This window comes from Myxocyprinus asiaticus, chromosome 13 (genome assembly GCF_019703515.2).
Source record: "Myxocyprinus asiaticus isolate MX2 ecotype Aquarium Trade chromosome 13, UBuf_Myxa_2, whole genome shotgun sequence".
Lineage (NCBI taxonomy): Eukaryota > Metazoa > Chordata > Actinopteri > Cypriniformes > Catostomidae > Myxocyprinus > Myxocyprinus asiaticus.
In genome coordinates, this window is record NC_059356.1 from 10,767,234 (window position 1) to 10,793,610 (window position 26,377).

Sequence of the window (26,377 nt, forward strand, 5' to 3'; positions counted from 1 at the left end):
AAGTCCTAGTAGGAATGCACATATCCTTACAGAAACTGATATATGATGTCACAGTATCCGTGAGCTCATCCAGATTGGTGTCTGCAGCTTCAAAAACACTCCAGTCAGTGCAGTCAAAGCAGGCTTGTAGTTCCAGTTCTGCTTCATTGGTCCATCTTTTTACAGTCTTTACTACAGGTTTAGCTGATTTAAGTTTCTGCCTGTTGGTCGGAAGACGACGAACCAGACAGTGATCAGAGAGTCCCAAAGCTGCTCTAGGGACAGAGCGATATGCATTCTTTAATGTTATGTAGCAGTGATCCAGTATATTTATAATAATAATTTTATTTATCACACATTATACATTTTACACATATACAGCGAAATTCTTTTTTTTCACATATCCCAGCTAAGCTGGGGTCAGAGTGCAGGGTCAGCCATGATACAGCACCCCTGGAGCAGCTAGGGTCAAGGGCCTTGCTCAAGGGCCCAACAGTGGCATCTTGGCAATACTGACCTTCTGATCAGTAACCCAGAGCCTTAACTGCTGAGCCACCACTGCCCCTATTTTTGTCTCTGGTGGGGCATGCAATGTGCTGTCTGTATTTTGGCATTTCACGGGTGAGGTTGGCTCTGTGAAAATCGCAGAGAATAATAATAAGTGAGTCCGGGTATTGTTGTTGTGTCTGATCTGATCAGCCAGCTGTTGCAGCACTGCGCTCACATTCGCTTGTGGAAGAATATAAACACTCACCAGAATAAATTTCCACTTTAACTTTCACATTATTCATGCATATCACCCCCTACTGGGCAGGGAGAAGAATTTCTAACAAAAAAAAGGACTTAAATATTGATCTTTTTCTCACACACACACCTATCAATAACTTATGAATATATTGATTAAACCACTGGAGTCTTATGGATTACTTTTATTCCACCTTTATGTGCTTTTTGGAGCTTCAACATTTTGGCACCCATTCACTTGCATTGTTTGGACCAACAGAGTTGTAATATTCTTCTAAAAATCATAATTTGTGTTCTGCAGAAGAAAAAGTCATACACATCTGGGATGCCATGAGGGTGAGTAAATGATGGATGAACTTTCATTTTTGGGTGAACTATTCCTTTAATAAATGTTCAGGTTTAGTACATAAATTAATCTCTATCTACACTATCTCTGACATGCTATTGATTACCACAGAAATGTTTTATGACTATTTCTATCAGTCAGCAATGCACTTACCATAGAAATCTATGGATCCAGAGGATTTAAAAACAGAAAGCTTGAATTTTTGTGAAAACACTACATTCATTATCAAGTAAAATATTGTTTCTTATTTGATATGTAAAGATGCAACAATCGTCCAGGTGGTGGGACTACTTTTCTAGGAGGATGAACTTCTGGCTATGCGTTACGGACGTAATTCCTGAGGGTGAAGTTAACAAAATGTAAACAGTGCTTTGCAAGAATTACATCATGTCCCTTCATGGTAATGGGTTCACATGGTCATGGCATAAGTTGAAATATTAGATATAACTTTGCACTGACTGGGTTAGTAAGTGATCACACTAGTGTTATACTAACATGTGTAAAGATTTAAGTCTTGTGGCATTTTAATTAGTGATAAACCAATATATATCGGCCAAGCTGATTAATAAGCATTCTATTGGCCCTGCTCTCAAGACATGGCATCTGCCACTTAAAATCCCATTTTGTCGACCACTCATGTTGTCAAAATGTTGTCTTTTTACTTGCATTGTAAATGTATTGCTCAAAACACATTTTTTGTTTAAATTATTTTCTGTGGTAATTGACTGCATGGTGATTCCTTTAAATTCCTTTAAACCCAAAACATATCCCACACAAATAAATTATGAATATTTTATTCTTCTTTTCCGAGAGATATGACCATTATTTAATGGAACAATGACAGAACAACTACATAAAAGCATCTAAGAATATTTTTCATTTAATGTGGTGATACAAATAGTATGGGCCAGATGTTTTGTTAGGTCAAGGCAATGCTGCAACAAAACCTGTTGAATCATCTGCAAACAGGATTCACTGATTGTCTTCAAATCAGAGGTGGTCCATCCATTCAAAACACAGTACTGAGTAAACAGACTCTTGATTGACAGCTATATCGGCCCATCACCTTATATCAGCCATTATGCAGGGGGCGGGACCTGCAGATTTGGTGGGAATTTCTATGACATCCTCCTCTTCACTATCCTCACTGGACACATGACCTCCATCCACCCCGTTCTGTTTCTTGCCCCTTAAATTGGTAATTTTAGATGTACTGACACTTTCATCTTCATCGAGAACCTCCACACTATCTTCTGAACTGACCAAATCTTCCTCATCATCATCTTCTTGTTGCTGAGATGCTTGAGTGTCTGTCTTCTGCACTGGTTGCTTGTCTATGTAGAAGACGGCCTGAGGAGTGGTGTCCATCTCCTCATCGTCCAAGTTCACACTGGAGAAAAACAGACCAACCTTGATGAATGTCAAACATTGGGGTCCACGTTGAAAATCAGGGGTTAAAACTGTAATTTTAACCAGAAAATAAACTAAGCTCTCAAATTAGCTAAATTGTTAAGTTAATTTGTGACAATAATCATGCCAACACTAATTACAATAATTTATAATTAACTGAATGTAGAGTAAGGCTATTTTAGCCATAATTTACAGTCTTATTTTTGTGTAGAAATTAATGTTATTAATGCTCTATTTCAGTGATCCATCATAAATCAAGTTTACTAAACAACATTAATCCAGGTGTTAGGGCTAATTAGTATTGACTTTACAAAGCTGTTAATAACAAATTACTAAAATCTTCAATTAAAGATAACTTGGCCGCCCTTTTCTAAAGTGAAAAATTACCTATTTAACTTATTGGTGTGTTTTGCATTTATTAGGTGCCTTTTAGGTTTTTATTTTTAATTTGTGTATATATATATATGACAGTAATTATGACTAATTAGTTTTGGTTTTACTAAATAAATTGCTCCAATTCTGTATTTAAGACAACCTGATTCCCATGTTCCAAGTGAATTATTACCTACTCAAGTTAATGGGTGTTTTGCATTAATTAGGTGGTATTTTAAGTTTACTGAACTATATTACAACAGTAATTATTAGCACTGGTTTTACTAAATTGTTACTAATGAACTGAATGAATCCCAAATTAATCCCAAAATAAAGACATTTCAATTAATTTGCTAACAATTTATTTGGCATTTATTAGGTGTTTACAGTACTTCAGTTCAGACTTATTGTTTGAAATTGAAAAAACTATAAAAATAAATAAATAAATAAAAAAACAGAAAATGTTAGTAACTTATTAGTAACAGATTTGAAAGGCCAATAATAATTACCCTTAATTACTGGCTTAGTATTTTTAAGTAAACTTGAAATGTAAACTCTAAATGAAGCATTGATTACATTACTTTCTACACAAAAATAAGACATTCAATAAGTTGTAAATTATGGCTAAGGTAGCCTCACTCTATATTTAGTTCATTATTAATTACGGTCTTATTCATGCTTAACTATTGCATTTTTGTGGACCCTTAAAATGAAGTGTTACCAAAAAAGGTCAGATTTCTTTGCTTCCAAGGGGTACATATTAAATACTAACAAATTCTGACATTCGTGTTCATTTTTCCATTGAACTTTTCAATAAATTGTTAAACTTAATGAAAACATTTATATTTATATTTATAAAATGCAAAACAGAAGCATTTTTACTAGTGGTTTCAGACTTTTGGACTCAAGGAAGTCAAATACAATAAAAGAATCAAGGCCATTGTTTTGCTTTTTAAATTATTCCTCAAATTCAGCCCTGAGGCCTGACGTTCCCCACCCCTGCTGTAAAGGTTCATTGATTTTGTGTTTGACAAACCAGAAGATAATCTGTCCACTGCTGCTGTTCTGTTAGAAAACACTAATATGTGAAAGGAATGACACGCTGGTGTCAGGAGCACAACCTCTCCCTCAATGTCAGCAAGACAAAGGAGCTTGTGGTGGACTTTAGAAGAAAAGACAGAGAACACAGCCCCATCACCATCAATGGAGCACCAGTGGAGAGAGTCAGCAGCTTCAAGTTCCTGGGTGTCCACATCACTGAGGAACTCACATGGTCCGTCCACACTGAGGCCATTGTGAAGAAGGCTCTTCAGCGCCTCTTCTTCCTGAAACGGCTGAGGAAGTTTGGAATGAACCGCCACATCCTCACATGGTTCTACACCTGGTACGGCAATAGCACAGCCCACAACCACAAAGCACTGCAAAGGGTGGTGCGAACTGCCAGACACATCATCGGAGGTGAGCTTCCCTCCCTCCAGGACATATACACAGGCGGTGTGTGAAAAAAGCTCAGAGGATCATCAGAGACTCCAGCCACCCAAGCCATGGGCTGCTCTCACTGCTACCATCAGGCAGGCAGTATCACATGCTACCATCAGGCAGGCAGTATCGCAGCATCAGGACCCACACCAGCCGACTTCATGACAGCTTCAACCCCCAAGCAATCAGACTTCTGAACTCTTGATCTCTCACGATCAAAATACATCAGCACTGCACTTTATTACTCTTACTCTTATATCTCACACCGGACTGTCATAAATTATATTATTATTATATTATGTTCTCTCTTAACAACTGACTATCAACTGACAGCCTGAATGTCAATAGAGTACAATACAAACTACTGTATATTTGATATATACTATATATACTTTTTTTTTATTGTATAATGTGTATCTATATTGTGTGTATTGTATACTGTACATTGTATATTATTATTTGTATACTGTGTTGTGTGTAATTATGCGTATATTAGATATGTAAATTGTGATGTGTAAATCTGTTTATTGTAAATTGGTATATGTCTCATCACTGTCATGACTCCTATGTTGCTCGAAACTGCACCCAAGACTTTCACCCACTATTGCACTTGTGTATATGGTTGTGTGACAATAAAAGTGAAGTGAAGTGAAGTGAAGGGAAGTGAAGGGAAGTGAAGGGAAGGGAATGTTTAACAGTTTTAAATGGAAAGTTAAGAGAACGGTTTTGATTTGAAACCACACTTCCTGAAAGATCAGAATTCAAATGTGACTCACTTGGAATTCTGGAGAATCCCAGTTACATCACCAATAAGGAAATAAACTTTTTTAATAAAAAGGCTTTTATTTTGTACATGAAGTACGTGACTGTGTGGATATCTGTGAGTGAGTGTGTAATCATGTTGCTATGCAGTTTGTTTGTGTGTTCTGTGTAGTTGTTCACAGGCCTAGAGTGTAAATCTATGGGATTTCTGCCTGTTATGTAATCAATAAGGCCAATCAAAGTCCAATCACTTACAAATTAATACCACCTTTTTACCTCTCCTCAACAAGTGGCATAATTTGAAGTAGCATTCATGTCTGTTGCACAAGTGGTATGGGATGTGCCGTGTATCAAAGATTAATAATTTAGGATAGGGGGAATTTGAATTTTTTTTTACACCAAGTATGAGGAATAATAGCTAATAGCAAGCAAGCATTTTTACCTGTCTTTACCACCTGTGATACGCATTTTCTGCCACATATAATCCAGAAACATGGAGGACTGCAGGAGACTCCAATCCTCTGCATATGTCTCTCTGCAGGAAAAAACCAAAAACCTTTATTATACTATTTCAATGTAAATGACAGAATGAAAGAAAGAAAAATTACTACATATTTGGACCCATTTAGAACAGTTTTAAAACGGGTCAAAATGACCCGCACAAATAAGGAAGAGTTAAGCAGATATCCCTTTATAACAGATCAGCGGTACTCTGTTTACCGTGTGTGTATTGGTTTGGGAAAAACACTTGTGTGTTTAGGGCCCTGAAAACCTCACCTGTATATGGGAAGAGACCCTCCAGATGCGCGCGGGCCCCTTGATACTGCAGCAGTTCCTCTGGGCTCAGGTGTGTGAGAAGCACCTGCAGAACGGCCTGGGTGTCCAGACAGCTCCGTGAATTAGTGTTCCACACCACACAGTACCGCAACACTGACTCTGAATACACAAGAGATTACAGTAACACAACAAGGCAAGACATTCAGAATGAACCTGATGATCTAGTATCTTACATGAAGTGTACAATCCTTTCTGATCCTTACGGAGTTTCAGGAGGGTCTTTTCTAGCTGCTGTGTGCCATCGTCTTGCTGGCGAATGTCTGTAAAAGACAAGTATTTAAAGCTATAGTTTAGTAAAAAAAATTACAATTCTGTCATGATTTACTCATCCTCAAGCCATTTCAAACCTCTATGACTTCCTTTCTTCAGTGGAACACAAAAGGAGAAATATTAGGAATGTACTGGCTGCTCTTTTCCATATAATAAAAGTCAATGGGGACTGGGGCTGTCAAGCTTCATAAAGAAAAAAAAAATCACCATAAAAGTTTCAGAAAAGTCAGCTATATGACTAGTGGGCTATATTCCAAGTCTTCTGAAGTCGTATGATAGCTTCATGTGAGGATCAGATTGAAATGTGAACGGATGCACAGTGGAGGGCAAGATTTTCACTGAATAACAACTTATATTTTGGTCTGCTCATGACTAAAAACCAACAACAGAAGACATGGAATATAGTGCACGGGTTGTATGGATTACATGTATGGTGCCTTTATGGTGCTTTTTTTTTTTTTTTTTACTTTTGGAGCTTGATAGCCCCAGTCCTCATTTACTTTTTTTTTATATGGAAAAGAATAGCCAGCACTTTCTTCAAAGTTTCTCCTTTTGTGTTCCATGGAACAATATTTCCTGCTATCACTCCCTAATTAATTTATTACATCCTCTCTACTGTCTCTGTCAATAGTGACAACATGTCCAATCATAAAAAAAATGACACCATTCCTAACTTTCAAATATCATTAAGTTCATTCATCATGATTGTATTGTGTCAGCACAGCAAATCATGACAAAGTATGGGTTTTCCAATTCAGTGAAGGGATGGAATATACAAACAAGTATTGTAGATAACACATGCTGTATTGTGTTGACACATACCTGTGGTTTAAGGAGTTCACTCTTTAAGGAGAGTGAGTAATAATGAACCAAACACCATCTTACACAATCATGAGCCAACATCTGAAATTAGTCCATACCCTAAGACATTCATAAACAATGACTTGTTCACTTTTTCAGATAATACTGTATTTAAAAACAGGAAATAAACAAAGTTATAAACAGAAGTTGAGGTGTGTCTCAAATGAATTAAATATGAATGCTGCTCGACCTGCTTTTAAGTTTAACAATCTCAGTGCCTGTTTAGGAGAAATACATTTCGAAAGTAAACCACAGAGGCTGACTCATTCACGCAAATAAAGAAAGAAAAAGTACCTTTAATAACTCGTACTACGGTGTGTGGCTGATTCAAAGAGATAGCAATACCCAGAGCCTTAAGATACTTCTTCTCATGAAGTAAATTAGACAACTCCTGCTGCCTGTGAAGAAAGACACCACAAAAATCTATAAACAACCATTACACTACACCATAGTGACCATTTATCAACAAGATGTTGATAGCAGTATGATTTTTACATTTCATTTTCTCAAGAAAATGTGAGTGGTGCTTGCCCACGCAAACCTGCTGCCACAATGCTAGGGTGCTGTGGGTGATTGTCAAGGTTTTAATGAAGCTGCTTAGATGTTCTGAGTAGTTGTTAGCATGTTGTTAGGGGGTTGCTAAGGTGTTTTCAGTTGTTAAGGCACTGTCAGGGAGTTGTGGTTGCTAGGCCATTGTTTGTGTGTGCAGGGTAGTTACAAGGTGGCTGTTAGGGTGTTCAAGGTGGATACCGGGCAGTTAGGGTAGAGGGACTGTATTTTTCATCCCGCTCCTGCAAGCTTCTATCCCGCACCAGAATGCTCCCACTGCATTTTACTCCAAGTTCACCCGCTCTCTGCATTTGTTTTCCACTTTGGACAAAAGCCATACAAATAGATAACAATTGTACACAAAGAACGTTTTATTTTTCTGTTATTGCTATTATCAGATGATGCGTGACATGATGCCCATCTGACTTACCTGAGGTGATTTCTTAACACTAAATTGACCATTTTCAAGTCAGAGTTTCACATCCTTTGATGGCACAGTGTGTCAATGCTTTGCTTTGTCATTTTTCCCCATCTAAAGCGCTGCTGACTACCTAGCCTACCATACTTAAGACTACCATAGTCTGCTCTAAATATTGGATAATTTAATGCACGTGCTGTGTGCAAATTTTTACATTGTATTTTCAGTTTATTGTTTTCAAAAGAAATTAATCGTACAATAAAATAATACCAATTTTTTTTTTTTTTTTTTTACATTTAAAAATTAATACAATTTAAAAAAGATATCCACATCAGATTTTTCAGGCTCTTCTCTGACCACCCGCTACTGTGCAAAACTCATGGGCATACTGTCCTCTCCTGAAAGAAATCTAATCAGGTCCTGCGGGAGTTCCGTGGGAATGCAGACCTCTAGGTTAGGGCGCTCTGGGTGGTTACTAGGTGCTTGTTAGGATGTCCAGGGCTGTGTTTCCCAAAAGTATTGTAAGCTTAAGTAGATCGCAGATCGAAGCTTGCTATGCTTTTGGGAAACGCAGTCCTGGGTGGTTAACAATGCGGTTGTTATGGTGGTTACTAGGTGCATGCTAGGGTGTTCAGGGTGAATATTAGGCAGTTGTTAGGATGTGCATAGTGTTTAACAAGGCATTTGTTAGGGTGGTTACTAGGCAGTTGTTAGGATGTCCATAGCGGTTAACAAGGCATTTGTTAGGGTGGTTACTAGGCGGTTGTTAGGGTGTTCAGGGTGGATACTAGGAACTTGTTAGGGTGTTCAGGGTGATTATTAGGTAGTTGTTCAGAATTTTCAGGATGGTTACTAGGCAGTTGTTAGGATGTCCATAGCGGTTAACAAGATATTTGTTAGGGTGGATACTAGGAGCTCGTTAGGGTGTTCAGGGTGGATATTAGGCGCTTGTGAGGGTTTTCATGGTGGATACAAGGCGCTTGTTATGGTTTTCAGGGTGGTAACTAGGCAGTTGTTAGGGTGTTCAGGGTAGTTACTTGGCGTTTGGGGTGTTCTGGGTGATTAATAGGTAGTTGTTAGGGTGTTCAGGGAGGTTACCACGCATTTAGGGTATTTTGGGTGATTACTAAGCAGTTTTTAGGGTGGTTACTAGGTGTTTAGTGTGTTGGGTGATTACTAAGCAGTTTTTAGGATTTTCAGGGTGGTTACTTAACAGTAGTCAGGAGTGTTACTCGCTGCACCAACTCAAATGAGCCAAGCCCGAAGTCTCTATATACCAATCTCTAGACATGGCTTGCGTCCCTACTTCAATGTAAGTCTGTGGGACTTTTTGCCCATTCTGTCATCTACCAGACAAAAATCCTAAATTGCTTTGAAAAGTACAAAAACAAAAATAAATAAAATAAAAAAAAAATCACTAACTCCAATACTGTCTGCACAATAATAATAGTGTTGCTTGCTTTAGGAACCACCTCAAGCACAGACATTTTTCCACAATAGCAATAAAGCTTATGTATAAAGCTTGTGTTCTTATACATTAAGAATAGACCAGCATAGATGGAGACAGATAAGTGTAAAAGTGTGGACTTGCCTTTAGGGTTTAGGAACGAATGTTTTGTTTTGATAGAGAAGTGTGTAGGAGTTGTGCGAAAACATTTTGGCATCTCTGACCTTTTCAATTTACCATCAGGTTTCTATACGCCTGTTATATATGAAATATGTGCAGAAAAGACCTACTTAAGGACTTGGACTTCTTGTTTGGCCTGCTCCTCTGCGAGCTCTACTTCAGTCACGTCCTAACAAAAAGAGAAAGAGAGAAAGACAATGAGAGAAAGACAAACAAATGACTGCATTGAAACTGGTCAGTTGGGGTAGACTATGGAAACAAGTACCAGCGTGCAACTGTAACCAGTTATAAACAATGTCAACAAGCACTTTGGACTACAAAGACGATGGAAGTGGTGGTTACCTAACAAAAACCTGCATGGTATTTCAATGATATACATTTGTTTGGCTTAGAAAGAAAATTATTATCTGCTGGAGTAGGGCTTGGCGATATGGCCAAAAATATTTCATATCGTTCGATATCGATATTTATCACAATATACATTCATATTTGCATATTGCACATTTATTTGAATAGCCAAGTTGACAGAAGAAAATGTTTTTTTTTTTTATCATAAACAGTCAAAATAGTCTCTACTAAACTGCACTGGGGGCCCAGAGACAGCCAGAGCAGTGGGGACTGAGGGATATTCTACCAAAATATTTAAATGTTTTATAGAGTTTATCAATCGAGTGCAGTTAGATATGAATGTTAAAAGATCATCTGTTCGTTCATTCCCAGTGAATACTGTTTCAAACAGATAAACGTCACATTATGGGTGTTAAAAGTGTTGTAAATGCTGCTTCATTCTGACTTTAAATAACAGTGAATCTTCAAATATCAGGAAGAATTAAGAGTAAAGAAATAAGGAACTGGAATGGATCATTTTCAGTGATCTGTAAAAACACTGGTCCTTCTTTATACATGCAACATTTTTGGCAGCTGTGCTGTTAATCATTGCATATTCAGATTTCCTCCTCAGGCTGACGTCTGTCTGGACTGACCTTCCACAGTGTGATGGTGGAATCAGCAGATCCAGTCACTATCAGGTCATCTTTGATGCTGGCATGCAGAGCCCACACTTTGTCCTGGTGAGCGTCCAAGGTTTTCACACACTCATTTGTTTTTATGGTCCACAACTTCACGAGTCTATCAGAACCACTGCAAAATTACATAGAAAAAAGTTTAGGTCATTTCAATTACCATTATCATGAATCAAAAATGTAAAAACCGGCCAAAAGCTGCAATGTTTGGTTTAAGTACATTAAACTGCATGAACCACAAACACAGAATCATTTTCAAAAGGCTCTGACAATTAAAGGTAGACCGATATATCGGTTTTACCGTTAATCGGCGCCGATAAGTTGCTTTTAGGAACTACTTGTTATCTGCAAAATCTATGCCGATATGTTTTTTATTTATTTATTATTATTTCTCTGTGTTCCTCTGTGGCCGCCGCTGGAGGATTCTATAGTTAAAACAACTTGGTTCTGCAGTATAACAGCGTCTTCTGGTAGTGACAAAAACAAACACTGACACCTCGTGAGGATTTGCTATATCTAAATCTGTCATCATTGACAATATTCGTCCAGATTTTTATCCTCAATCAATGCAAATTTTGTTATTTTGATTAGATAATCAAGTGTTTTAATTGAAGCAAGGGCATGCAAAGATGTGACTATATAGAAACGTGCCCAGTCAGCACATACATTGTGTCTTCAACTTCATACCTTGTGAATTATAATAAACCTTTTTTCCTCATTAAACTTGGTGCATTTCATTATCTGAAGAATCTATAATCTAGTGAAATTTATACAGGAGTGTGCTCAATGGCATATTACCTGTTTTTTTCTGTGGTATCGAGATTACTATCGAGATTTGTAAAATTTGACTGGTATCGGCACCGACTACTGAAATTTTGGTACCGTGACAACACTAGTTAAAAGTTCTGGTTGTTATTGGGATTTTGGTAGAACAATAAACTGCATCTGGGATTTTACTAATTTCAGACTCCTGCAGTTTCTCTGACTGTGCCTGTCATTGAAGGAAAGAATAAACTTTTTTTTTTTTTACATTCTGTAGAATAATAGATAATGCAACAAATCAGGAAAAATCGAGAACAAGATTCATTACTTTCACACTACAATTTCATGAGATGCAACTGCCAGTCAAACACGTATTGAGCTACACATAACACATAAGTTACACGTGTATATTCTCAGGCACTTTTTGAGTCTAAATAGACGCACAACTTTCAGTAGTACAACCAAATGACAGTACCTATATCATACTGTTCATGTGTTACACTTAATATAGTTCACTTTCACGTTGCTTTTTCATCAAATAACAGTGTCAGATGTAAATCAACCCAATTACAGAAGCCACCTTGAGTAACAAATAGCATGTATAATATGTATGTGTACACGCATATGCAATGCTGATAATTCACCATTGTTGCACAGAAAATTAACTCGACATAGTATTTATTTGTATGAATATAGAACTAATTTCTCTTGTAATAATATATATATATATATCCTGTGATAGTAAACTTATATAGATATGACATTAATAAATTATAATTTATGAAAGTGAAAAAACAAAAAAGAAAAAAAAACATACATAGGGTCTCTAATGACCCTATACACTTTTGGTATTCAAGACATAACAAAAAAGATTTTTTTTTACATTTATTTATTTTTTTTAAAAGAGTTCAGGAATGTTGTGAGTGTTTGGACTACAGTCAGCCTACCCAGAGGCTAGCTGAGTTCCCCGGCTGACAAATATGATCTTCAGCACAGAGGCATCATGCCCCTCAAATGTCTGCAGAGAAAAAAAAAAAACCCACAATAATCTCATCAATCAACTAGGCATGGGCATTTTGGTCATTTTGTCTACTTGAGTACTCGAGGGGCAATGACATGAACATAGCTGTATATATAATAACATGTCTGACAAACATCTATGGCTGCTGAATTGCATCTTGTTCCATTGTATCGTCTATTCATTATTATAGGACGTTATAAAATAATCTGTAATGAAATGTACAAAAGATTGCATAATCAAAATATTATGTATCATACTTTGTCATTATGTGAAGGTTCGCTGCCCAACTCAATGAAAGAATGTTCACAACGTGTGTCTGTCTGTTCTTCTTTCAGGTTACCATAGTAATCTTAGTAAGCGTGCACCAGTTTTTTTAGTGACTGTCTGAACCGTCTATTTTTAAATCCCGGTTGGCTTAACAGGAGATGCCATAACAATCGCGTTTTTAATATGCGTGTTAAGTTGAAGTTCAGTTTTGAAGATGCTGCATTCTGTTCCATTTAGTTGTGCTCTGTCAAACTGTTTAAAACACTCACAACATGTAAAAGTTCACTGCCACACGCCTGGTGTGTGTGTTTGCTCCTCTAGGGAAAGCCATGATGCTCCATATTGTTGTTGTTGTGATGATTCATGAAGCGTTCTATTCAACTCAGGGAGTCGGAATTTTCACATTTCAATTGGGGAAAGTGCAACGGAATGACACTTTGTCGGACTTTTAACTTGGAAAATGGTGCAGAAATCTTCAACTCTCATTTCGTCAGGTGTGCGTTTCGCAATGCAAACTTTTCGGCACCATGGCAGGGAGGTTTACAGTCAGTGGCAAACATTCACTTCAGGAATGGTATTTTATAAAATAATGTCCATTAACGAGTAAAAGTTCTTACATTAAATGATAAAACGTGTTTAGCAAATGTTTTGCAGAGACAGGTGTTCAAAACACGGTTAATTACACTTTTGATTATCGTAACAATAGCATTGCAGCATCGTATATCAGTTTGGTTGCTATGAAACGTCTCTGACAATCAATGTACCCCTCAAAATCACAAGGTAATCAATCTCAAAATTAAAAATAAGCTCCCTCTTTGACAGGTGTGTGTTTATTTGTCAGGTAATTGTCACTGAATTTCGAATTAATTGAAAACTCACATCATGCGTGATTACCATCAATCATCGTTTTCATGATCAATCATTGCTGCCACATCCGAGTACTTGTGCCCATCCCTACAATCAACCATATAAACTTGTGCTTGTGCAGAATCTCAAAGATTACATCAAAATATATGTAAACGAAATACAAATATTATGCATTTCACAATCACCATTTGGCCAGTGTTAAAGTGTAACTTACCTTGAGGCAGCTGAAATCATGAATGGCACACAGTTTGATGGAGCCGTCTGCGGATGCAGTAGCCAAGACCTGATCCAAAGGAGAGAACTGAACACACCAGATACCCTGACTGTGACCTCTGAAGACCCCTAACAGACTCATATCAGCCAGTGACCAGAGTTTAGCTGTGCGATCTTGAGAGCCTGACGCCAGCAGTTTGTCATTTGGAGAGATGGCCACACTATTCACATCCTTTAGGAAAATTTGAGAAAGAGACAAAACAACTGAAGCATGATGAAATGCAAAATAAAATTAGGGGTGAAGCAACTAAAATGAAACTAAAAGTAGCAACGCTACAAACATAGCTACGTTTTTCAGTAGCATGACAGTTCACCTGTTTTAAAAAAGTGTAAGTTTTCCATCACCATTTTTTGTCATACTTCATTATATGTGTATTTTTACACATTTGTCTAAAATGTGCATTCTTTAATATGAAGTATCGTGTACTCTGCATTTTCTAGTTTTATCTGTGGAATAATACTGGTAGTGTAAAATTGATCTGTTCAGTAATTGATCTGTTCAATCATAACTGAGATCCTCATTGTTTTTGTGTCAGATAAATACCACTAGGAGTGCAAAAAATAAAAAAAATAAATAAATAAATTATATAGAGTTGAAGTCAGAAGTTTAAATATACTTAGGTTGAAGTCATTAAAACTCATTTTTTTTAACCACTCCACAGATTTCATATTAGCAAACTATAGTTCTGGCAAGTCGGTTAGGACATCTACTTTGTGCATGACACAAGTAATTTTTCCAATAACTGTTTACAGACAGATTGTTTCACTTTTATTATATTACAATTCCAGTGGGTCAGAAGTTTACATACACTAAGTTAACTGTAAGCAGCTTGGAAAATTCCAGAAAATTATATCAAGACTTTAGGCAATTAGCTTCTGATAGGCTAATTGGAGTCAATTGGAGGTGTACCTGTGGATGTATAAGCCAAGACCTAAGAAAAAAAACTGTGGAACTCCAAAAGTCTGGTTCATCCTTGGGAGCAATTTCCAAATGCCTGAAGGTACCACGTTCATCTGTACAAACAATAGTATGCAAGTATAAACACCATGGGACCACGCAGCCATCATACCGCTCAGGAAGGAGACGCATTTGGTCTCCTAGAGATGAACATAGTTTGGTGCAAAAAGTGCAAATCAATCCCAGAACAACAGCAAAGGACCTTGTAAAGATGCAGGAAGAAAACTGGTAGACAAGTATCTATATCCACAGTAAAATGAGTCCTATATCGACATAACCATAAAAGCTGAACCACAAACATGCCCAGTGTGAAAACCAAAACCAGTCTTTTGGGGTAAGTAACTACCAACTTTGCACAATGGCTGGAAGTAAGTTTTGTCCAATCTTCTTGGCAGATGCTGGCTTCTTTCTTGCCACCCTCCCATAAAGGCCAGTTTGACGGAGAGCTCTTGATATTGTTGAATGGTGCTCATTTACTCCAGTCTCAACCACTGACCTCTGTAGCTCCTTTAAAGTGACTGATAGCCTATTCTTGGCATCACTCACCAGTCTCCTGTTTGGTCGCTGAGTTTTCAGGGACAACCTTTTCTCGGCAGTGACTGGGTGGTGTGATGCAGTCTCCACTTTCAGATAATTGATCCAACAGTGCTAACTGGGATGTCCAAACTCTTTGATATTATTTTGTACCCTTTTCCTAACTGATGCAGTTTGGTTACCGTCTCTTACTGCTGTACAATGCTCTTTCTTCTTCATTGTCACAGCTTTTCTTCAGATCTGCAGCCTGACCAGTGATCCTTATCCAGAGAAGGACTTTTATCCAGAGAACAATGCTTGTTACTGTAATGTCTCACAGGTGGAGGCCAATAGTATTGCCATCAAGGGAATTTTTTTTTCTGTGTAAACATGGAGCTTCCAGAGCAGAGGTGTTGAATATTTTTTCAAACTGCTTATTTTTGTTTTTTATTTTTCTTCATAAAATTTTATAACATAAAATCAAGGTCAACTTAATAATTAATTTATAGATTAAATGTTTTCAGATAAAGTATAACACTATATACGTATACACCGATCAGCCACAACATTTAAACCATCTGCCTAATATTGTGTAGGTCCCCCTCATGCCGCCAAAACTGCGCCAACACGCTCCTCAGAACAGGATTCTGAGATACTATTCTTCTGACCACAATTATAGAGAGTGGTTATCTGAGTTACCATAGACTTCAGTCAGTTTGTCAGTTTGAACCTGTCTGGCCATTCTCTTTTGACCTCTCTCATCAACAAGGCATTTCCGTCCACAGAACTGCCGCTCACAGGATATTTTTTGTTTTTGGCACCATTCTAGACTAAATTAGTAGTAAAAAAATAGTCTAGAGACTGTTGTGCATGTTTTGGCGGCATGAGGGGGACCTACACAATATTAGGCAGGTGGTTTTAATATTGTGGCTGATCGGTGTATATATTCAATATATAGACTGTTTTTCAGTAAAATTTAAAAACTGTTCAAGGGTCTGAATACTTTTGCAAGGCACGGTATTTATCCACTGATCAGCCACATTAAAACCACTGACATGTGAAGTGAATAACATCAATTATCTCACTACAATGGCACCTGTCAAGGGGTGGGATATATTAGACAGCATGTGAACAGTCAGTTTGTGAATTTAATGTGTTGGAAGCAGGAATGGGCAAGTGTAAGGATCTAAGCGACTTTGACAAGGGCCAAATTGTGATGGCTGGACAACATTGTCAGAGCATCTCCAAAACGGCAGGTCTTGTGGGTGTTCCTGGTATGCAGTGGTTAGTTCCTACCAAAAGTAGTCCAAAGAAGGACAACCAGTGAACCGGCGACAGGGTCATGGGCGCCCAAGCCTCACTGATGCGCATGGGGAGCAAAGGCTAGCATGTCTGGTCCGATCCCACAGAAGAGCTACTGTAGCACAAATTGCTGAAAATCTTAATGCTGGCCATGATAGAAAGGTGTCAGAACACACAGTGCATCGTAGCTTGCAGCGTATGGGGCTGCAGAGCCGCAGACCCATCAGAGTGCCCATGCTGACCCCTGTCCACTGCTGAAAACACCTAAAATGAGCACGTGAGCGTCAGAACTGCACCATGGAGCAATGGAAGAAGATGGCCTGGTCTGATGAATCACGTTTTCTTTTAGATCATGTGGACGGCCGGGAGCGTGTGCTTCATTTATCTGGGGAAGAGATGGCAGCAGGATGCACAATGGGAAGAAGGCAGGCCAGCGGAGGCAGTGTGATCCTCTGGGCAATGCTCAACAGGGAAACCTTGCGTCCTGGCATTCATGTGGATGTTACTTTGACACGTACCACCTACCTAAAGATTGTTGCAGACCATGTACACCCCTTCATGGCAACGGTATACTCTGATGGCAGTGGCCTCTTTCAGCAGGATAATGCGCCCAGCCACACTGCAAAAATTGTTCAGGAATGGTTTGAGGGACATGAAAAAGAGTTCAAGGTGTTGACTTGGCCTCCAAATTCCTCAGATCTCAATCCGATTGAGCATCAATGGACCAACAGGTCTGATCCATGGAGGCCCCAATTCACAACTTACAGGACTTAAAGGATCTGCTGCTCTCGTCTTGGTGACAGATACCACAGGACACCTTCAGAGGTCTTGTGGAGTCCATGCCTCAATGGGTCAGAGCTGTTTTGGTGGCATAAGGGGGACCCACACAATATTAGTGAGGTGATTTTATTTATTTTTTCTCCCCAATTTGGAATGCCCAATTCCCAATGCACACTAGGTCCGCATGGTGGCATAGTGACTCTCCTAAATCCGGGTAGCGGAGGACGAACCTCAGTTGCCTCTGCGACCATCAATCCGCACATCTTATCTTAGTGGCTTGTTGAGCGTGTTACCGCGGAGACGTAGCGCATGTGGAGGCTTCATGCTATTCTCCGTGGCATCCACGCACAACTCACTACGCGCCCCATCGAGAACCACATTATAGTGACCATGAGGAGGTTAACCCAATGTGACTCTATCCACCCTAGCAACCATTGGTTGCTTAGGAAGCCTGACTGCAGTCACTCAGCATGACCTGGATTCAAACTTCAGACTCCAGGTGTGGTAGTAAGCGTCTTTACTTGCTGAGCTACCCAGTCCCCCAGGCAGGTAGTTTTAATGTTGTGGCTGATCTGTAAATATATATATAATATCAAAACAAACATCAGAATATATATATTACTATTATATTTTATAATTTATATATATATATATATATATATATATATATATATATATATATAGTTAGATATTTTATTAATAGTTTATGATAATCACATTTTGGAGAAAGACTACAAGCTGTAGCTACACATGTGCATTTTTCTCTTATCTCTCAACCTCCTGCTTTTTTCACACACTAGACACGTAAGAAATGTCAAAGACATAAAAACCGTGGAAAACTGAAGAACGAAAGCACTGGAACATGCTCGAGGGCATGCTTTCTGCTGTCAAAACATCTTGTAACAAGACACACAGGGTTTAATTCAGGACAGCCCAGGTTTCACCTGACAGGATTTTCACTGAAAGCTGTTCCTGTGTGAGAGTAAGTGCCTGCCAACGACCCACCTTGTCATGAGCTTTCTCCGTGAGTCGTGATGTCATCAAGGCTGGTTTACACCCCGCAGAAGGAAGACATTCAGGCAGATCCCACACTTTAATTGTGCAGTCCAGACTTCCTGATACCAGAAAGATTTACTTTAACCTGCGTACAGTTAGGACCAATTATTGGGGGACTGCTCCAAGAGAAACGTAAATTCCTTAAGATTCCCATTAGGCTTGGGATTGATGCCTTTTTCATTTTAGCATCGGTAATCAGAAAATATTCCTGCGAGTGTGAGCGGCAGGGTAACTTAAAGGAGACTGCACACCAGACGCGTCTGGTGGACGACATGACGTTCTGAAATTCAGAACAGTTATTTTCTATGAATGTTCGCACACTGCCACTGCAGCTCTGCATCTGTCGGTGGCCCCCAGCTACAACTCTGAAGGCTACTCAAAATTCAGCAGCGCCACGCAGCGCAACTAGAATAGATTTACAACTTTGGACTGCCACCTGCAACTCATCAACGCGTTCTTCAGTATTAAGTACAGTAAATGTTAGATCGCCCCCTTGTGGTCTCCCAAAGCTAGTACGCCAGACTACATGAAATGGAAGGCCAACCGACAGTGAATCGGAAAGCATACAAATCAGGCTTCTAATTTATATGTTGGCTAATGTTAATATATTGATGCCTCAAAAAAGTATAGAGAAAATAACTTGCCGATCAATAATTTATGTATCGATTTTATGACATTCCAAATTCCCATCTCTACTTATAGAGATATTTGCAATCACAATGTGCCTCATCTTGTACATCTTATTAAACAGAAGTAATATTCTTCTCAGGGCTGACTGCATGGCTGCAGATATCTGACCTGGAGCAGGCGATAGAGCCCACGTCATTGGAGTGTCCGCTGCCCTGAGCCACACACTGCATGCAGCCGCTCTCCGGATCCATCCTCCACAGCCGCAGGGACTTGTCCTGTGCGAAACGTTACATAAAAACTCTATTGTTTTAACTGTGTACAACACTGTGCTTTCAGAATGAGCTAGTTTGAATGCTTGACTGATTAATCACCAGTCCAGCTTTCAAAGGAAAAAAATAGACTCACCTTTGCACAGCTTGCGAACATGGAACCATTTTGCAACACATCTATCGACAAAATGGTATCTGCAGACAGAGTAGATCTTCAGAAAAGATGCCAAGACAACTGTATGCTTTATCAATTAAAAAACTTCAAGGAATATTTAGGGTTCAAATCAAGTTAAGCTCAATCGACAGCATTTGTGGCATAATGTTGATTACCACAAAAATTTATTTAGACTCGTCCCTCCTTTTCTTTATAAAAAAAAAAAAAAAAAAAAAAAAAAAGCAAAAATCTGTGCTCCAGTGATTTACTTACAATGGAAGTGAATGGGGCCAATTTTTTAACTTTAAAATACTTACTTTTTCAAAAGTATAGCCACAAGACATAAACTATATGCATGTTAACATGATTTTAGTGTGATTAAATTAATTGCTAATCTTTTCTGTGTAAAGTTATAGCAAATTTTACAACTTCATTGCCATGATTATGTAATGTAAAAAACTAAACTAAAATGACTGTAAAAAAGACAATTTAAACAAATAAAATGATGCGCAAGTTTTAATAGAAGAATGAATGTTAAGTACTTTTATAAAATTATAAGCTTCACATTTCTGCCTTTAAACCCTCCAAAAATTGGCCCCATTCACTTCCATTGTAAGTGGCTCACTGGAACTTTTTTTTAAAGAAAAGGAGGGGCGAGTCAAAATACATTTGTGTGGTAATCAACATTATGCCACAAATGTTGTTGAATGAGCTTGTAATTAACCCGGAACATTCCTTTAAGGGTGAGGATTAATGCATAGTGCAAACCTGGTATGAAATCAATACACTGTTTCTTAACATTAGGTTAACATGAGTGAGGGAGTGAGGGAGTAAAATACGCTGGCTACCACCCCTGGAGTTCGCTAGTTCGAATCCCAGGGCGTGCTGAGTGACTCCAGCCAGGTCTCCTAAGCAACCAAATTGGCCCGGTTGCTATGGAGGGTAGAGTCATATATAATGTGGTTTGTTCTCGGTGGGGCGCGTGGTGAATTGAGCGCGGATGCCGCGCTGGATGGCGTGAAACCTCCACACGCTCTATGTCTCCGTGGCAACGCGCTCAACAAGCCACGTGATAAGATGCGTGGTTTGACTGTCTCAGATGCGGAGGCAGCTGGGATTTGTCCTCCGCCACCCGGACTGAGGCGAATCACTATGCAACCACGAGGACTTAGAGCGCACTGGGAATTGGGCATTCCAAATTAGGAGAAAAAGGGTAAAAAATCCCCCCCCCCCCCACCCCAAATAAAAATAAATAAATAAATAAATAATAATAATTAAAAAAAACATTAGGTCAATAGGTCAATGCAAATGGAGAAAATACTTTGTTTCTGTCCATCAAGATCCAAACAAAGAGAAAATAACTGAGATGATATACCTTTAATGTGATAAGTATGTAATTCACTGGATTATCCAAAAATAGGTATTACCACATAGTTATTTCATATATAAACTATCAACAAAATTAACTATATCATAATGTATATGTTTATTGCTGACATTGTCATTTTATCAAATTATTTACAATGTAATAAAACCGACCACTTCTACGACACATTCAGAATAAAACTTTTTCTTAAAAGCACATAATATGCAGTGTGTATCATTACTGTCCTGTAGTATGCAGTAAGAATTACGTTAATATTCCTCTTCCAACATCCCTAAAGTGCTGCTGCCCTCTAGTGGCTATAACTGACCTGTGTGTCCATATAAAATCTGGCAGCTATTAGTGGCCAACTCAAAGACCTTTAACTGAGAGCTGTTTGTAGCCAAGACAATGTGCGTGTCCTCCTTCCCCAGAAACTTCACATCCAAGATATCATCATTGTAGCCGACAAACTTCATAAGAGGAGGAAAAACAAGACAAATAGTTTACTTTTCTGGAGTCTAATTTGAATTGACTTTGTCTAATTTGATTCTAAAATGAAATGGAGATGTTGGACAGCCTCAGTCAACAGTCATCTCTTTCATTGTATGGACAAAGGATGCAATGAAAGTGAATGGTGACAGAGACTACTGCATGACATCTTTGTTGTACCAAGGAAGAAAGTCATACAGGTTCGAAACAACAATGAGGGTATGTAAATGATGACATAACTTCCATTTTTGGGAGAAACTCTCTTTAAGTTCAGGATAAATCTAGGCTGGAGGCAAACTGATGAAAAGTGAATTCCAGCAGGACTGACCTGCTGCTGCACAAGGAAATAGGGCAGCTTATAGATGATGATATTGTGCTCTGCTGTGACTGTGGCCAGTCTGTTGGACTGAGGCATGGACAGGCAGTGCATCAGACTGCGTGAGTCCAGATCGGCCATCTCTTTGCTGAGATGAAGAGCATCAGGCAGGGTCTGTGTGAACACACAGCGTGCTGAGATGGACTCCCACACTCTCAGAACACCTGTGAAGGACCATCAGAACATTTACAAACCTGCACAGCCATTTCCATGGCAAATACCCACTGGTGTTCCGCAAAGTTCAGTACTGGGACCGCTTTTCACACTAAATAATGGAATAAACATTAAACAAGTGATTAATCCCAAATGATAAAGGGATTAACTATGGCTCAATCTTTACTTTATAAACTTTGTTGCAGAATATATGTTTAAATTCCACCCCTTATGTTTTTTAAGCAGTAAAAATATTTGAAAGCTGAAAATCTCATTAAACTGTTAAGAACACGTCTGAGTCATTCACCCCAAAATTATGTTTAGCGTAAAGAAAATGAAGCCTATTTTTAGGAACGTAATGCAAAAAATCTCATTCTAATTACTGAATTATTTAATTTGTAAAGTACATTTATAATGTACAGAAAGAATATATCATAGCAGGATTTCCTGTACTGCATTTAATTTCTGCTGATTTTAAAAACGTTATTTCCAGCAAGGATGATTTTCGCAGGGTGTGTTTAATTGTCATGATATAATGTCCCAATACAAGAAATATCAATGTTTCTAAAAAAAGCGACATTTTCCCCAAAAATATAAATTCTTTTAATTTTGGGCTGAAATACAACCTGAACATTTCTTCTCGAGATTTATCCCATAACCCCTCAGTTTCGGCGTTCAGATATCTTTTTAACCCATTTCTTATTATTGCACTGATTTGATCTCAAGTTTACCTTTACTGCCAGCTGTAATAAAATGCAAGTCTACATTCTTCACATCCTGTCTAAGAAAAATGGCTACTCTCAGGGAGAAGAACGACACCTTCCACAGCCTAAACATATATAAAAATTAGTATACAAAAAAAAAAAAATAAATAAAAAAAAAAATCACTGTAATTTTATTCTAGAGGGTAATCTGCTTTTTCCAGCTTTTCCAGTTATGATGCGGAGATTATGGCTCAAGTTTTATAGATATAAATGCACAGCTCATGGGTCCAAGTCATATAGTCTCACCTCATAGACAGGGACCGTCCTCTTCACTGTCTTCTCCTTCAAGTCCCACACTGTACAGATTTTGTCTCGCCCAGAACTGAAAATGGACACAGAATATCTCTCTTAACATTTGACCGTTATGAAAAAAATGCTAAACAATACCCTCAACCTAACAAAATATAAAAAACTGAATTGTGGACGACGTAGTTAAAATACAATTTAAGTTTAACGCTGGTTTGCGTGCAGGTTTTACTAAGATTAAATATTTTCAGGGGCCTGGGTAGCTCAGCGAGTATTGACGCTGACTACCATCCCTGGAGTCGTGAGTTTCGAATCCAGGGCGTGCTGAATGACTCCAGCCAGGTCACCTAAGCAACCAAATTGGCCCGGTTGCTAGGGAGGGTAGAGTCACATGGGGTAACCTCCTTGTGGTCACAATTAGTGGTTCTCGCTCTCAGTGGGACGCGTGGTAAGTTGTGCGTGGATTGCGGAGAGTAGCATGATTCTCCACATGCTGTGAGTCTCTGCGGTGTCATGCACAGCGAGCCACGTGATAAGATTCACAGATTGACGGTCTCAGAAGCGGAGGCAACTGAGACTTGTCCTCCGCCACCCGGATTGAGGTGAGTAACCGCGCCACCACGAAGACCTAGTAAGTAGTGGGAATTGGGCATTCCAAATTGGGAGAAAAGGGGATTAAATTTGTTATATATATATATATATATATATATATATATATATATATATATATATATATAAAGATTCAATATTTTCAAGCAGAGCAGAATTTCATAATTCCCTGATCATTTCAGGTTTTCCATGACCGCAAGAACCCTGTTAAGTAAATAATGTACCACAATCTGTTATTATATTTCATCACTCATCTGAATGGACTCTTAGACTGAAACATCAAGGCAGTAAAATGGGGCTTTGAATTCGGTAGATCAGTAGATGATTTTACCTCATCATCAGGACTGAGAGAGAATGACGTGATGTCCTCCTGATCATCCTGCTCAAAGAACCACAGCTTGAGGCATTCTTACACAACCAGCCAAAAGTTTGGACACACTTGACTGAATCTTGTTTCTCATGAACTTCAAAATGTTTTATCTTTAGCTATTACACGAAACTAGTTTCGCAGATAAATATACATTGAGCCTACGTGTGAGTTTCTTGACATATTTTTTTAAAACTATCATTTATGTATTAATCTGAATGAGTTAGAATGGATAAAGAAGGATAAGGTACATCAAATACAGAACTGCTCGATACTATGGATAATTTTCCCAGTGTTGATTTGCAAAATGTTGATTCGTGGTCCGCATGTGCAGAAAAGGTACTGCTCATCATGACTTATCTGGAAGGAGATGCACAGCAAGTAACATTTCTGGGCAAAAGTAACTTTTATTTACTAAACTGATGATCAGGTTGCTTTCTAACTACTGAAATAACTTACCTGCACTTTGCCTCCCTTGTAAAACGGTTCGATTTTGCTGAATTCGGCATAACTAAACAAACAAGTAAGAAGATTATAAAGTGTCTGTCAAATAATATAGTGTACTGCAAGTGAACTGTTAACCGGCTATGTGATGTTAACAAGTCAACTTGGATGTTCTGCACATTTTGAAAGCATATTTCCCATCTTGAAGTCAACATGGAAGAAAATAATAACACTTACTTTGATTTAAACTGCAGCGTGTTTCCAGCCATGGCGCCCCACAACGTGTATCAGTCTTTTGTCAATAATATATTATTATTAAAAGCATGTGGATTATTCATTTACCCCTATATTTTGCACGCATGGTACAAGTGTTCACGTAAACGTCGAATAAATAGGATGTCAAACTTAAAAGCCAAGCACAGAGTGACATCTAGCGGCAGATACACGAATGTCACACAAAACGTGTAGTACTTTTTTAGATTCAAGAAGAGCATTAAAGGAATATTCTGGGTTCAGTACAAGTTAAGCTCAGTTGACTGCATTTGTGGTATAATGTTGATTACCACAAAAATTAATTTGACTCGTCAAATAAAAAAAGTAAAAACTGAGGTTACTTACAATGGAAGTGAATGAGGCCAATTTTTTAACATTAAAATACTGACTGTTTCCAAAGTATAGCCACAATACATTTTATCACACATTTTAGTGTGATAAAACCACTTACAAACCTTTTCTGTGTAAAATTACTTCGTTGCCATCACGATGTCATGTCAACAAACACTAAACCCCTTAAATAACTGTAAAAATGACGATTTAAACACCTTTACAGCTCAACTAATAAATGAGTTTTAACAGAAGAATTAATGTAAGTGCTTTTATAAACTTATAAGCTTCACATTTCTGTGTTTAAGCCCTCCAAAAATTATCCCCATTCACTTCCATTGTAAGTAACCTCAGTTTTTTTATTTGAAAGAAAAGGAGGGACGAGTCAAATTAATTTTTGTGGTAATCAACATTATGTCACAAATGCTGTCGATTGAGCTTAACATGTATTGAACCTGGAATATTCCTTTAATACATATTATATATACAGTAGTACACATACATACACATTTACACATACATTTATATAATTAATAATATATCCAACAAAATAAAAGTGATCATAATTGTACATTAATAAGCAACTTTGTGTACTGACTATATGTTTACAAATGTATATTGACAGGCAGTGCTGGGTAGATTACTTCTGAATTGTAATGTGGTACTGATTACAAATTACATGACTGAAATTGTTATCAGTATTGTAATCTGTTGAATTACATGTTTTAGGTAATCTAATCTGATTACTTTTGGATGACTTCTGATTTAACTCTTGTTTATGTGATGTCACATGTGTTCAAGTAGAGTTGTACCATTTTGGCATGAAAATGCAAAGAGGAAGAAAATAGATTTTATTCTTTATTACCAACAAAAAGAAGATTTAAGGACTTACCAAACGTATCAGCGTTGGTCTGATTTAGAATGAAAAAAATAAAATAAAATAATAATAATAATAATAATAATAATATATATATATATATATATATATATATATATATATATATATATATATATATATATATTATTATTATTATTTTTTTTCCTAAAGATTTTACAAAGAAGAAGAATTAAGGAGATCATTCAGTTATGAACGATTTACTGCCGCTGCCTGATCATCAATATGTAATCCATAAAAAGTAACTCTAATCTGATTACGAGTATTTTAAAATGTATTGTAATCTAATTATGAGTAATTGATTTTTGAAAAATGATTGCATAATCCAGATTACATGTAGTCTGATACTGCTCAGCAATGTTGACAGGTAAAAAGCTACTTTTAAATGTAAAGTTTATTGCAAAATGCACTCTTTTTGTAACTCAGAACCAGAGTCCTTGCATGAATTTCATGGGTAGAATTTTAATCTGAGCATAAAAACATTTTCAGCAATTTTGAAGACAGAAAGAAGAAAAATCTTCATCATTCTGGTAATAT

At 37.8% G+C, this 26,377-nt stretch overlaps 1 pseudogene; it reads right to left on the reverse strand.

Annotated features, from left to right (window-relative positions):
- Positions 1-304: 304 nt before the first annotated feature.
- On the reverse strand, positions 305-24,611 carry LOC127450596 (transducin beta-like protein 3; annotated as a pseudogene).
- Between the last annotated feature and the right edge of the window lie 1,766 nt (positions 24,612-26,377).